The sequence below is a fragment of the Paroedura picta genome, chromosome 3 (genome assembly GCF_049243985.1).
Source record: "Paroedura picta isolate Pp20150507F chromosome 3, Ppicta_v3.0, whole genome shotgun sequence".
NCBI classification, from domain to species: Eukaryota; Metazoa; Chordata; class Lepidosauria; order Squamata; family Gekkonidae; genus Paroedura; species Paroedura picta.
The window spans coordinates 32,505,374-32,521,158 of NC_135371.1; the positions used below are offsets into that span (position 1 = coordinate 32,505,374).

Consider the following 15,785-nt stretch of genomic DNA (forward strand, 5'->3'; position numbering starts at 1 on the left):
TGAGGAAGAGCAACACCGCAGTCCTTAAACAATGCTGAAATGTGCCAGATGCGTTGGCAGCGGTGCAACGTGAGGCCTTAACCAGAGGACATAAAGGTCTCTGCTAAGTGATTTGTAGTTTGGGACCTGCTGCTCTGCATGTAGCACACATACACACTCCTCTCTCTGTGTGTTTATCAGTTGGTAGAATTGTATGGTATCCAGGTGGAAACAGATTCCCTATCCGCTGCAGCAAGATGGGAAATAGGAGGTACCGTAGTTTAGAGCCTGCACTGAACTATAACATGTGAACTTGTAAGTCAAGAAAAGGGGAGAAAGAAGAAACAGTCAATGTGTGCAAGGCCAGAACCCTGTTTGTCTTCACAGTCTTGCATAGGTAGCTCCCATTCCACCTCTAGATTCAAGTGAGCATTGGAATTTCTTCTGTCTTGCATGTAGCAGTTTTGTTCTCTCTTTCACTTCTTACCACATACAACTGCATGTATGTTCTCCCCAATAAATGGCATTTGTCTTATCATACTAGTATATGAACATGCTTCCACTGTGCATGTGTTCTTGCTGGGTGTGGAAGTTATTGCTGAATTTGAACCTCATAATGGAGCTTGCTTGACAACTTCTCTATGGCCTATTATGCACGGACGCTGAAACGGTGGTGTGGAGAATGCGGAGGAGGGAGAAGCGAAGCAAACCGCTTATGCACGGGACGGAACACGATGGTGGCAAAACCCAGAGTATCCGATTATGCAAGCGTCTACTCCGGAGCCGCTTCTGGTTGCGCCCTGGTTCTGGGAAGTTAACACAGTTTTTTCGGCGGCATACGTTGACTCTGCGCCTGGTTGCCGCCTGCAGCATGCATAATTTGTGACTTTAGCCACCGCCATTCCACCCCGAATGCGGATAATGTGCCCAAGTGGCACCAATCTGCCCATCTTTTGGTGGGGATCTCCTGAAGCCCAAATGGTGCATTCTGACAACACTGGTATCTTGGAAGCAAAAGTGGGTATTGCATTTGTGATGCAGAGAAATATTTAGCTATTGATACTTCAACCCCAAAACAGGCCTCTGGTGGTGCACCCTGCTCAGTGAGTGAGGACTTAGGACTTCACTCTTAAAGTTGATGATGATATTTCTAAGATTCCTCTGCACCTGTTTGATGTATTATGGGCTGCACTGTGGGATCCTGGTGCACACATGGGGATGCTTGATGTTGGGGGGCCTCCCTGCATAGAAAGACATAATACGGTAGATGTATAAAGCTGAATTCTATGCCAGCATTTTCCATTCTGTGAGCACTATCTAATAGTGAGTCATGGGGCTTTTGCAATTTCATTGATTTGTGCATGGTCTTTTTCTTTTTTTCCCCCAAGTGGCAATAAAGATAACCATCTTTCTGGACATGGGACTAAGTAGTTGATTGCTCAAGAATCAGGTCTGATGCAAGTCATATGTACAGCAGGTGTATAAGTATCCTTAGCACTGTTGGGGGACAACCAGTATAGATCCCCTGTTACGATTTAGTGTTAGGAGAGAGCATTATAAATTACAATCTGGCATCTCACCACCTACAAGCATCAGTTCAGAAGGGCTTTATGGCTATTAAGCAGTGGGAGACACTGGACACTTTCTCTTTTGTTTTTGATAGCAAGCTTAACTCTTCCAAGTTCAACTCTTTACGTTTTTCTCTACCTTTGAGCGTGTGTAGAGTGATTTTGTTTACTCCTACAGTCCTCTAGAGCAGTGGTCCCCAACCTTTTTATCACCGGGGACCACTCAACGCCTTTTACTGAGGTCCGGTGGGGGGGGGGTAGTTTACTCCTCTGCTCTCAACCACTGCCCTAACGCTCTCTGATCGCTATGGTAATGTTTAAACATCCCTTCAAAATAAGATACAGACACGCCACAACAATGAACATAAGGAACATTTTGTTTTCATGGAAATGTTAACTCATGACAATGACAAATCAATGGGAACCCTGAGCTTGTTTCTCTGCAACGAGATAGTCCCATCTGGGAGTGATGGGAGACAATGACACCCGAAGTGTATTGTAAAGGGCCGGGGGGGATGAAGTAAAGGGCCGGGGGGGGGAGAAGGTGTCCTTCGGGGCCCACCTCCAATTAGTCGAAGGACCACATGTGGTCTGCGGCCCACAGGTTGGGGATCACTACTCTAGAGTATTCATGCACATGAAATTGCCTTGTGGTGGATAGGACCACTGGTTTATCAATGTATTGTCTAAGACTGATCCTTTTAACTGGCGGTCAGAGATTGAACCTGCAACCTTCTGCATTCCAAGCAGACATTTAAGATGTGGCAACTCTCTACTTTGGTTCATTTCATTGTGGGAGAGGACAACTTAACGGTTTCAGAGCTTCTCCTGAAACAAATTTGGAAGGGGGACAAGAGGAGTTGTAGTGACCACCCCACTGCCAGGCCCTGCATGCAAAAGCTTCTCTAAGGCTGGCCAAAGCACATTTCTCCCTACTGCTGAAACTCACTGGCTTATGAATTAACCAACATTAGGGTAGCAGTCCCCATGCCTGTGTAATGGGGATACACTAGCGGATCGGAAGAGAGAGCACCAGTTTGGATGTATCCCTCCTGGACAGCGCTCCTTCCCTTTCTCTGTTGCTTCTTAATCAATGAAACTATATTCCAAAGGAGAGAGTAGAGACAGACCAGGGTCTCCTGAGGTGGTCTGTGCTGCAAGTGACAAGTTCAGGGGAAACCAAGAGGCATCACCCTGGCCTAGAAGTATAGTTCCACCCTGGACAAGACATCAGGAGACCCTTTTAACTGGCTTATTTGTGAAGGGTGCCTAGTTCTGGGAGCGGATAAAGGGTGCGTGTGTGTGTGTGTATACTAGCTATATGCATAGGTACAAATTATGCTTTTTTAGTATAAAAATTAAGTTGGACTCCAATTTTAATCAGTGGCTATATGTATAAAAATTCTAGAAACTGGTTTAGAGAACAGAACATTGCAGTTGTTCAAGTTGTGATGCGTCTCCTGCGTACATGTCAAAATGCTGTGTGTGTGTAGGAGGGCACATACCAAAAGCTCGGGCCAATCATGTAAGCTATTTGTAGCAAGGGAAGCAGTGCATCTGCTATCAGTTGGGAGCCCTGTTGTAATTCCAGGCATCGCTTCTCTTTCCTCGGAGCTCATCTTCGGGCATTGACAAGCTTTCACATTCTAAATAAGGAATTGTCCCTGTGACTACAAAACGTGCGCTATCTTGATTCCGGCTTGTGCTTACTCTGTCGTGCCTGTGCCTGAGGCTCACAGGTACTGACAATGTGATACAGATCAATTAGTGTTGGAGCACACGCTAAAAATACTTGGCAGGGCAGGGTGCAATGTGTGTTGCACTTCTTGTCGTTGGTTGGAAAGTTGTTAACTGTAGGGAAGGAGTGCTAATAAAGCAACAACAACAAAAAAGAATTGGGGCAAAGTGCTTAGTTGACTTTTTAAAAAAGTCACTGGTATTTGAAAATAAGATGCCTTTAAATGGCCTTATAGTGAATCAGACCATTGGTCCATCAAAGCCACGTGTTGTCTACTAAGATTGGCAGCAGCTCTCCTGTGTCTCAGGCAGAGGCCTTTTATATCTCCTACTGCCTGGCTGTTTCAGCTAGAGATACCACGGACTGAATCTTAGACCTTCTGCACACTCTACCACTGAACCGTGGGTCCCCTCCCCAGTTGGGTTTAGAGGTAGGGTTGCCAGCTCCGGATTGTGAAGTTCCTGGAGACTTTGGGAGTGGAAATTGAGGAGAACAGGGTGTGGGGAACTTCTCCAGGGGAACTGATCTTTTACTTTGTTGTTGTTGTTTTTATTGTTATTGTTGTTGTTGTTAAGTGTGAAGTCATGTCCGACCCATTGCGACTCCATGGACAATGATCCTCCAGGCCTTCCTGTCCTCCACCATTCCCCCGTCCATTTACCTAACCAGTAGTAATTCCAGAAGATCTCCAGGCAAACCTAGCCTATCAACTTCTAGCATTTCTAAAGGAACCTTCAGTCTTTACCTGTTCTAGTCTGCCTTCCGTCCTGGTTATCCTGATGGATGACCTCCAGTGACAGCTGGATTGGGGCGGGTTGGCGCTGCCCACGTTGCTTGACTTCACAGCAGCATTCTATGTGGTAGATCACGAGCTCCATGCTCATAGCCTTGCTGGTGCTAGAATATGGGGAGGGGGGCACAGCCCTTTAATGGCTGTTCTCCCTCTAGGACCGTGGACAGAGTGGGAGAGAACCAGTTGCAACACTGCCAGTTCCTTTGTGGAGTCCCACAGCCCGCAATTCTCTCTCCCAATTTATTTAACATCTGCATGTCCCCTCTAGCCTGGCTGGTTTGGAGGTTTGGGCTTGGGTGCCACCAATATGCAGACGACACTGAGCTCTATTTCCTTATGGACAGTTGGCTGGATTCCCCCCCCCCCCCACATTCACCAGTTGTTTGGAAGCAGAATCACCTGAAACTCAACCCCTCCAAGATGTAGCTGCATAGGAAAGGGCTGGGTGAGGAAGTCTGACTGCTCTGCTTAGGTGGTGTGCAGCTGATGGCTTCACAATCCCGTAGGAATCTGGACGTGATCCTGAAGCCTCCCTTTCAATGGAGGCACAGCTCACAAAGGTAGCTCAACTGTAGGCTTGACCACATGTACCCTTTGGAAGTGGGCAGTACCTTTTCCCACAATTCCTGGCCATCCCCTCCTTTTAATAAAAAATGTCAGTTTTGTCCCCTTTTTAATGAAAGGTGTATACTTCAACAAGTCAACTGGCTCCCAATTGAATTCCGGATCAGGCTTAAGGTTTTGGTTCTTACTTTCAAGGCCATATGCGGTCTGGGCCCAGTGTACCTGAGAGACCGTCTCTCCACCTATACCCAAAAGAGCATTACGCTCCGCCACTGCCAACTGGCTGGTGATCCCTGGCCCCAAATAAGTATGTTGGTCCTCAACAAGGGCCAGAGCTTTGTCTATTCTGGCTCCCACCGGGTGGAACGGGCTCTCTGAAGAGATCAGGGCTCTGCCCAAACTGCCATAGTTCCACAGGGTCTGCAAAAGGGAGCTCCTCCACCAGGCATTTGCCTGAGACTGACCACAGGTCCCCCCTCAGCCATCCCCTCCATGGCCTGAAGCAGCCTGACCTCTCTAGGGGGTTTAGCATGTTGTTGTTATTGTTGGGATCACTGAAGTTGTTTGGTTTAGAACCACTGTTGTGTTGTTATTGTTATATATTGACTATGTTGTATGTTGACTCGTTCCATGTATCCCCCTATGATGTTGTATGTAAACCGCCTTGAGCTATATGGAAGGGCGGTATAGAAATAAAATAAATAAAATAAATAGTGTTAGTTTTTGTTTTGTCTGTATGCTAATATAAACCATGTCATTTTTATTTTTATTTATATATAAGGGAATGTCTCTAAACACTGTCATTGCAATCTACTAGTCACAGGTGATGAGCCTCTTGTGGCGCAGAGTGGTAAGGCAGCCGTCTGAAAGCTTTGCCCATAAGGCTGGGAGTTCAATCACAGCAGCCGGCTCAAGGTTGACTCAGCCTTCCATCCTTCCGAGGTCGGTAAAATGAGTACCCAGCTTGCTGGGGGGTAAATGGTCATGACTGGGGAAGGCACTGGCAAACCACCCCGTATTGGGTCTGCCATGAAAACGCTAGAGGGCGTCACCCCAAGGGTCAGACATGACTCGGTGCTTGCACAGGGGATACCTTTACCTTTACCTAGTCACAGGTGTTTGGAAACAATTTTGTTTTCTTCATGAGTGGAATTATGAGCAACATTTTTTATCATGCCTTTACAAATTGATAGGACTGTCAGGGCTACCAGTTGGCTGTCCCTGGCTATGGACTATTATATCCCAAGTCTTGAAACAATATTGGCCTCCCTCCATCACCACCTGGTGCTCTTCATTGGCGTATTAACCTAAAGTTGCAAGGAACTTCATCTAGAAAGGAGGAATGAGTAACCTAGAGTGAAGACTGATTCCACTGTAAGTTAAGGAGGTGTACTGGTGTTGAGGTCTTAAAGACAACATTTTGTATTGAAATAGCAGAGTGTGTGCTGTGAAGAGATGTGAAGCTTTATGGAAGTTTCTTAATCTTACTACCTTGCTTGGAATGTATTGGGATTAAGTGTATCATTCTAGGGAAGGTTGAGTGGTGAAGAGGAGTGAATCCATCTTCAAATATTGTGTTTACTTCTAAAATATATGTTTACTGCAAAGTATTACTTCCTCCATCTTCTGGCTGGTTATATTAGTTTCTTCTTGCCATTCTGTCCATTGAATGTCTCGGATACTGGTATACGCATGAAAAAGTGTTGGCATGGATATTGATCACAGTGTTGATTTGTCATATCACTTTGTAAATGGGTTTGGCAAAGATCAAGGATGTGTACATACCTTGTCTGCTTCACTCCCGTTCATTCCTGCTGCAATTAGGAGGCCTATGCATTGTTTACCCCCCCCCCCCCAGAACGAGCTAATTGCAGCATTTTTATTTATGGTCACAGAAAAGAGGTGATGTGTATCTGTACTTTAAGTCAGTGGTCCGTAGCCTGTTGCTGGGCCGCGAGAGCTTCGGCAGCTGGCTGCAGCTCCCTCTCCCTACCCACCCCCGCAGCGAGAAGCTCGCCAGGCCGCGAGCAAATCTGCCGCCGAAGCGGCCGATTAGCTTGCGGCCCGGCAAACTTCTTGCTGGGGGGGGGAGCACGGGTGCTGGTGGTGCAAACACGTATGTGTGGACCTGCTGTGCATGCACGTTTGCATCCGACGGGGTTGCAAACATGCATGCATGGCAGTTTTGTGCATGTGCACATGCACAGAGCCGCTGCGCATGTGCATTTGTGCCCCGGGAGCGCAAACTTGCATGTGTGGCAGTCCTGCGCATGCACACATGCACAAGACTGCCGTGTGTGCACATTTGCACCCCGCTGGGCGCAAACACGCATGCATGGCAGGTCCGCACATGTGCATTTGTGCGGGGCTGCCACGCATGCGCAGGGGCCCGGGTCTCCCTCTCCCCCCACCCCTTGGCAACGGGCTGCAACTGAAAAAAGGTTGCGGACCATTGCTTTAAGTCACCCACAGAAACCTTTTCCACCTGAATGTTTGTTGCTTGGTAATGAAAAATGGGGCATATCTGTTTCCCACCTCTTATCTTTCACAGCCTGGAAAGGCATTGTGCACTGTACCATTCTCTCTTGCGCTGAACTTTGTGAGCTCAGTTTTTCAGATCAGTTATGAATTTCTTCTCCCCCCTTCTTGTGACGCAGTATTTGAGTACTCCACAGCATGTTTCAGGCAAGCGATTCTTATGTGGAGTCTTTTGCTGGTGTAGTTCTGACTAAATTCTCTCCGGCTGGCCTGAGAAAAAAGCAGGAGTGCTGGTGTTCAGGCTGCCGAGGAAATCAAGGCGATCTTTAGCTGTTTTTTGAAAGGGTATCTAATGACTGTGGTGGACACATGAATTTCGGTGGTAGGAAGGTGTGCTTGTGCGTTGATGTTAAGAGGCTCAAGTACAGATCTGGAGTGAGATGAGATACAAGCCATATTCACCACAGAAATTTACTTATTTGTTTGTATTTATTAGAATTTTAGGCCACCCCTCTCTGACAACGGAGCATGCAGCTAGTAACAGTTAAAAAGAATGCTCTGCTACTACATCCAAGGAACCTGAGATCAGGTTCTAATCTTTCTCCTAATATTTCCAGGTTGGTGTGCCCGAAGACACACTGACTAAAATACACTCTGATTGGCCCTCAGTGGGGGGATAGGGAAAGGGGAAGTCCTTCACTGAGGGCCAATCATGGTTCTTTCCCACCCCCATCCTCCTCCTTTGTGCTGTTTCTGGACACTTGGCAGCAAGGAGGAAGAGCTGGTCCCATTCCAAATAAGCCCATGGGGAGGGGGAGGGGGAGAGACAGGCAGGCCAGCCATGCTCCACAGAACCATGGGTGCAGCGGTGGCCCTGCTTGCCCTGCTTGCCTGGCTGGGTGGCCACGTGCTTTGAGCCCTCCTGCCAACTGGGGAATGGTAGGAGGCTGGCTGGCCATGTTCCGTGGTGCTGTGGATGCAGTGCCAGCTCTTGTGGTTCAGCTTGCCTGGCTGGGCCATCGTGCTCTAGAGCAGACCACCCTCTTGTCCGGGAGTGGGGGGAGGACAGCCAGCCATGCTCCGCAGTGCCATGGGCACACCACAGTCCCTGGCAGCCTGGCTCCAAGGCCCCCCTCACATGGAAGTGGGGAACAGCGGGCCAGTTGCCCCCCAAAGCACCTGTTTTCTCCAGGGGGAAGTGATGCCAGGAGATCAGTTGAATTTCCTGTATTGTCTCTGACTGGGAAGGTGAAACTGAAGCACCATGCTGCTTATTTGCAAAGAGCTGAGCGCTGTTTTATATACTAGTCGTATTTAGGAAATGAACAGTGCCAACTATGGAAAAGCAGAGACAACATCATGCTGTGTTAGGAACGATCAGCCTGAAAATCTGATGTCTACTTTCCTACTTGGACTAGGAGAGCAGTTAGCAGGAAATGACTTGCCAAACTGTCTAATCCTGTGTTTGAATATCAACACAGTTTCCATGCATTGGTGAACTGCTTTGCTCAGCAGCATAGAGCTGAGATGATGGTTAATTGAGTGCAAATGCTGGTTTTGCTGGAAGCTAAGCGATGTTATAACTAGAATGTTTCTTAAAAAAATTACAACAAGGTGCAAACATCAGAATGTACATGACTGTGGTCTTTAAATATTTGAAAGGTTGTCACGTGGAGGAGGTCAGGGAACGGCAGCAGAGGATAAGACCCACACTAATGGCTTTAAACTACATGTAGATTGGTACTGGATAGTTGTCAGGGCATTTTTTTTTCACAGAGTAGTTCAGCAGCGGAGTCACCCCAAGGGTCAGACATGACTCGGTGCTTGCACAGGGGATACCTTTACCTTTAATAGAACAAGATGCAATTCAATAAAGGTAAGTGTAGAGTTCTACATCTGGGTCACAAAAATGAGAAGCATGCCTTCTGGATGGGAGATACACTTCTGGGTAGTAATGTGTATGAACGTGATCTTGGGATACTTGGTTTTTATTTTTATTTATAATTTGATTCCTAGACCACCGTTCCCAGTGAACTGGCTTGCGGCAGATTACAGCATAAATATAAAAGCGTAATTACATAATGCAGTTGATTCAGTGGGCTGGAATGCCTAGGGGTATGGAATGCCCAAGAACCGGGGGGGGGGGGGAGTTTGAAATTCTCTGGTACTCAGAGTCTCAACCAAACGCCTGGTGGAAGAGCTCTGTTTTGCAGGCCCTGCAGAACCTTGAGAGCTCTGACAGGGCCCGCAGCTCTTCAGGGAGTTCATTCCACCAGATAGAGGCCAAGACTGTAAGCTAAATATGAGCAGACAGCATGATGTGGTGGTAAAGGAGGCAAATGCAGTTTTGGGCTGTATCAACAGAGACATCATAGAATCATAGAGTTGGAAGGGGCCATACAGGCCATCTAGTGCAACCCCCTGCTCAACGCAGGATTAGCCCTAAGCATCCTAAAGCATCCAAGAAAAGTGTGTATCCAACCTTTGCTTGAAGACTGTCAGTGAGGGGGAGCTCACCACCTCCTTAGGCAGCCTATTCCACTGCTGAACTACTCTGACTGTGAAATTTTTTTCCTGATATCTAGCCTATATCGTTGTACTTGAAGTTTAAACCCATTACTGCATGTCCTCTCCTCTGCAGCAACAGAAACAGCATCCTGCCCTCCTCCAAGTGACAACCTTTCAAATACTTAAAGAGGGCTATCATGTCCCCTCTCAACCTCCTTTTCTCCAAGCTGAACATTCCCAAGTCCCTCAACCTATCTTCATAGGGCTTGGTCCCTTGGCCCCAGATCATCTTCGTCGCTCTCCTCTGTACCCTTTCAATTTTATCTACGTCCTTCTTGAACGTAGAAGGATTTTGACATCATGTCAAAATCACAAGATGTCACAGTATATCTCACTGGTCAGACCACTCCCAAAGTACTGTGTGCAGTTCTGGAGGCTTCATTTCATAAAGGATGTAGACAAAATTGAGAGGCTTTAGAGGAATGCAATGAGGATGATCCAGGGCAGATGTTAAAAAAAAATCCTGCAGATTAAAAATCAAAATATTATAGAGAAAGATTCTAGGCCAAACCCTTTACATGCTATGCTAGTTTTCCATTTACAAGGAATTACTAATGTGGATGAAATATTACAAATTTAATCCCCCATCTACTGCCTGCTGTGGTGAGGCCCATTCATGTCAGCAGTCATCACTTCCTCCTGGGTCACATCAGGACCAGGCCTGAGATGCTTTAGGAACTGGCATCCTGAGCTGAATTTACGCATTTGAAAGCAAGTCCCATGTATTTCAGTTAAGTGGCTTCCAGTTAAATGTGATCGGGGAGGAGGTGCACATTGGTGAGCTGGCTAACGGTGCTTGGAGACTTCTGGACCGACGATGGAGCAAAGAGGGGAATTAACAAATATGGGCCAAAACAAGAAATTGGAGCTATTTAATTAATTCTTTAAAAATCCTAATGGGAATTCCTTCTGCGTTCTGAAACTAGGTCTCCTAGGCACTCGTGGTACTCTTCATAAAGCGCAAGCTCCCTGGGCAGGGCTCTGCACTTGTTTCACACAGTCATCCTGATACTTTATTGCACAGCACGGATGTTTGAGTAAGCAACTGGAAAAGGGGAGAGGCTAATTTCTCTTCTGATAAGGGCATCTTCAGTCTCTGCCAAGGAGGACAACTGCATAGCTGCTCTCTTGTAGCTGGGAAGAGTGGCACTGGCACGGAGCTTTGAGAGAACAAAGGAACCCAGTTTCGGAACCCAGGACTGGAGAGGGAAACAGCCATGTCAAAAATAAGGTGCTTTGGGGGCAAAGTGGAAGGTGCTGGGGGGATGCAGCTCAAGTAGTTTAGAAAGTAAGATAAGTTGGAATAAGGGAACATACGGTGGATTTATTTTTTTGATGTACGTTGATCGATTGAATTGGACAATATGAATTTTTAACCAGTCTCTTTTTGCCTTTGCAAGAGCAACGTGTGCTGGAGAATGCAACTCAGGTTTGCGTGGCTTAGAGGCAGCAGGGTCTGGTTTAAAATGAGGTCGTTGGTTACAAATGGAGGAAAAGATCGGAGGGTCCCTTTTCTTGGCTCTTTACGTACAGAGACAGGTGGGCATCATTTGTTCCGTGCTCTCCTTGTTGCCATGTCTTTAAATTATCTTATTTTAATAGTATTAAAGGCAGCTTCAGCAAGGCTACATCTTACCAAAAGGCTACCTGCTGAGCTTCCTAGCCAGCGTGCATCAGTTTGAGTAAGCTGCTTCTTTTTAACCAAGCAAGAGATTGCATGTTGCATCCTTCGCCTTCCACACATTTCAAAGTTCTGATGAGCCTGACGGGTTCTCTCTCTTTTGGCATCTATAGATAGCATGCCTACCACTGAGGATATGTCAGCAGTCTCTCCTAGAAGTAGTGAACTTCAGTCTGGGGTGAAAATGCTCCTCCAAAGGAAACTGGTTGCCTGAGAGAAGAGTTGTACTCTAGCTGTTCTTTGACATCTAGTTTCTGTGTGGATTTTTGCATCGCCTGCGGTCTAAAAAGAAGCGTCTGGCGGAGTTTACGATCTCCGTAATGACAGACTTCTCTCTGTGCAGGATTTGTACAAAGATTTGTACAAAGATGAGAAGGTGCTGCTGAACTCTGATTTTATTTTGCAACCCTACTGTTCTTATACTGCTTCTTTGAGCGAGCCACCTCCCATTTATAAATTACTGAAGACTGTATTCTGTGTAATTTTCACGTGTTCTGCCAATTTTCTACTTTTTAAAAAAGAAAAAGCTGAAGTTTATCCTTTGGGTTAGAGAGGATAGCCTGTGTGTGTGTATTTATAAATTCAGTGTGTTCTGGTCCCCAATCTTTTTATCACTGGGGCCCACTCAATGCCTTTTACTGAGGCCCGGGGGGGGGGGGTAGTTTACTCCTCTATTCTCAACTACTGCCCTAGCGCTCTCTGATCGCTATGGTAATGTTTAAACATCCCTTCAAAATAAGATACAGATACGCCACAACAATGAAGTGTGTTGCAAAGGGCTGGGGGGGGGGATGAAGTAAAGGGCCGGGGGGGGGGGAGAGAAGGCGTCCTTCGGGGCCCACCTCCAATTAGTCGAAGGACCACATGTGTTCCGCCGCCCACAGGTTGGGGATCGCTATTCTAGAGGTCCAAAGTATACCTTTGCATTTGGAATATGTGTAATACATTGTTTAAGGCAACATTGTGCCTCAATATTAAGCACATGCATTGGTAGGGATATGTTTTAAAAAGAAAATGAGTCTAACTAATCTTTTTGTCAGATTTAACCTCTGGGGATCCAAGGAAGGAAGCTTTGAGATCGTTTACTGTACATGTTGGTGCGCTGCTGTAACCAGTTTTGAAATGAAAATGACCAATGTCCAACAAGGATAGATTTAAATAAGTAGCCGTGTTGGTCTGAAGTAGCACAATAAAATCAGAATCCAGTAGCACCTTTGAGACCAACAAAGATTTAATCAAGGTGTGAGCTTTTGAGTGCAAGCACTCGAGAAGAAAACCTAAGAGGGTGGCAATTTTCACTGATTTCCCCTACCTGCTGCAACTCACTGAGCCCTCCCTTGAATTTTGCTTGGGACGTTATTGGATCCTAGGAAAGAGCATAGTGGGAGTCTTCAGAACAAGAGAGGTATTGTTGATAATCATTGGACTTCAGTGCCATTCAGTGTTCGTTGAATGAATCGTTTCAAACAACTATTCATGCTTTATGCTGAAAGGACTGAAACGTTGAGTAACTGCGACTTATTTTGCTGCGTCCTATGTGGCCATAAGCAACATTTAGAAAAAGGCATCTATCAGTTCCTAAGCTTGGGTTCTGCTTACTAGTTACACCCCTCAAAAACAGCACAGAAAGGTCCCCAAACCATATCCATGACTTGCAGGCTTTTGCATGTTGTTGTTGTTTTATTTGGAAGGATAGTGTGTATGACTGCGAAACACTTTTTCTTCCCGCAGCAAACACTGACACTGAGCATCTGCATTCAGAAGCCAGACTTGCTGAGTTCAGTAGTGGAACTTATTTCGTACTTACTAGGTTTGGTGTTACAGCCCTAAGTTCTGTAAATACAGGTCTGCCTTTCAGAATCTAATAGGATCATCCAGCAGAACTGATTGGCAGTAGATTCAGCACAGACAAAAGGCTATACTTTGCACAGTATCTAATTATGGAACTCACTTTCACATAATGCAGTAATGGCTACTGATTTAGATAGCATTTAAAAAAGGGTCAGCTGTATTTATGAAAGACAGGGCTATCGGAGTTGAAAAGCCTAATGGAGCATTCATGTTGAAAAGCATTGTATTGCAGGGACCGCTTTCTTTCTTTCTTTCTTTCTTTCTTTCTTTCTTTCTTTCTTTCTTTCTTTCTTTCTTTCTTTCTTTCTTTCTTTCTTTCTTTCTTTCTTTCTTTCTTTCGGAATTTGGCCCTAGAATTTTGTTTGAGTATATTTTCCACAGGAAGGGAGATGTAGTTGCTGAAGCTATTAGAAGTGATGGAATCCCAGTGGCTGAATATGTTTCTTTTAGTTTTAGAATGCTGGCTGGCTAACAATGCAGCCAGACTCAGTTTTTGTATCTTTGTGTCTGCATTGTGCTTTCTATTTTTTCCCATTTGGGCAGAGCTTTTTGTATGTTCTCCACATTTGTTGGGATGACTTTCAAGCGGCTAAATACAATTTGGGATCGTAATTGTAGCTCATTTCACTCTCTCTAGGGTAACGCTGCCTGTTAATTTTAAGTTTCTCATCTCACAGCAAGACACATAAAATAACCAACAGCTGGGCATGGAATAAGGTGGAGCACCTGGTGCAGAAGGTTAGCTCAGAATATTGCTCTGAACTCAGTACCTCCTGAATGGCTAATTTCAAAGGGTGGTTAAGTCATCCGAATATCAGTGTTGGCGTTTGTTTACTTAAAATCTGTAGCTTGACTTTTAATAGATTTATTTAACAAGGAGTATGAAACGGTCATCCCTCCGTGTTCTCTCTGTGTTGCAAATCGTTACAAATTTCCTGCTTCTAAGCTTGCCATCTTTTGTCATCTTTTATTGTTTAAGGACTTTGAATAAGTTAATATCTGGATGACAAGCTGATGGCAAAAGACAAGAAAAGAGTTTTGTGGCACCTGATAATCTGATAATGTGGACTCCACCCGTAGAAGTGTGTGCTTCAAGAAATCAGTTTGTTTTTAAGGCGTTGCAAGGCGAGGTCTTTTATTGTTTGCTACAGCAGCCTGCAATGCTATTGTACTGGAACCTGTAAGCTGTTTGTAGTGATAGGATAAGCTTTGCTGCTTCTCTGCCCGCTTTGCAGATGGTAGAAACACCGAGGTGCCCCAGGTGAGAGAGAAAAACAACACCCCGTCTCTGGCACTTTGAACAGTGCCCTCTTATAGAGGTGATCTGGGTTAAGCTGTTCCTTCTTGTTGAGCTTTCCCTTTTACAAGATTGGATACACAGGGTCCTGAATCATCAAGGGAAAGCTTACTTGTAAAACTCTGGACCGCAGAAAAAGCCTTAGCTTGGTTTTGAGGGGGGTCAGTTGCAACTTGATAGGGATGAGCACTTTTGGCCTGTGCAGGTTGGTTACTACCAGGACTCTGCATTGCATTGCTTAAATCTGCCCCTTATAGAATTCTGCACCAAGACAAAGTGCATCTTCCTCTGTGCTGGGCAAAATCAACATATTTCCCCCTTTTGCCTAATTATGCCGTTCCCACCAATGTAGGATGTGTAGAAGATATGTATGTAGGGCTGTAATGTTCTGACTGCTGGAATATAAGGCTTATATTTTTTCATTTGAATTAGGGATTACATCAATGTGTATGATTCTGAATGCCAGATTGAATGCTGTTTGAGATGTCTGGACTCAAACTTTGTTGAGCAGTGGTGGCCAAACTGTGATTCTCCAGCTGTTCATAGACTACAATTCCCAAGAGTCCCTGGCAGCATCATGAACTGGCAGGGGCTCATGGGAATTGTAGTCCAGGGACATCTGGAGAGTCACAGTTTGACTATCCCTGCTGTAGAGTAAAAATCACTTCTGGTGCATGAGTAGGTCAGATTATTTTGTTCATACAAGGTGAGAGCTGACGGGGTGAAACCTGAGAAGTACAACATTGGGAATAATTAAGGGTAGCAGCTGCTCACCCTGACCTGGATAGCCCAGACTAGCCTTATCTCATCAGATCTCTGAAGCTTAGGAGGATCACCTGTGGTTAGTCTGGGATGGGACACCATCTATCAGGTCCATGGTTACTGTGCAGAGTCAGGCAATGGCAAACTGCTTCTGAAGGGAAGCCTCACTATTGCTGCCGGAATCATCAGAGGCTTAGAAGAATCATCTTCTAAGCCTCTGCCAGGCAGTCCTCAAACTTGAGGCTGCAGCCCCTCAGGACCTTCTCCCTCTCTGCAGGAACAGCAGCGATGGAAGGTCCAAGTTGAGATGGCACAAAGGAAGGGGAGGGCCAGCTTGGCTGTGTGTAACCTCCCTGAAGATCTGAGGCTAGTACTTCCACACAGGATGATGGCCAAAGCTCAGAACTGCTGCAGGAGTTCAACTCCTGCTGGTGACCCTGATTACCTCCTAGGCAGAGGCTTGAGAAAGGTTGCCTTGCTGGCTCAACCAGTCCAGGTTCACACTT

The 15,785-nt window shown here is 45.9% G+C and overlaps 1 protein-coding gene across 8 annotated transcripts in view; it reads left to right on the forward strand.

Moving 5' to 3' along the window:
* Positions 1–15,785, forward strand: part of ITPR1 (inositol 1,4,5-trisphosphate receptor type 1) — a 264,215-nt gene that overhangs the window by 6,494 nt on the left and 241,936 nt on the right. The gene's annotated exons all lie outside the window — the stretch shown is intronic.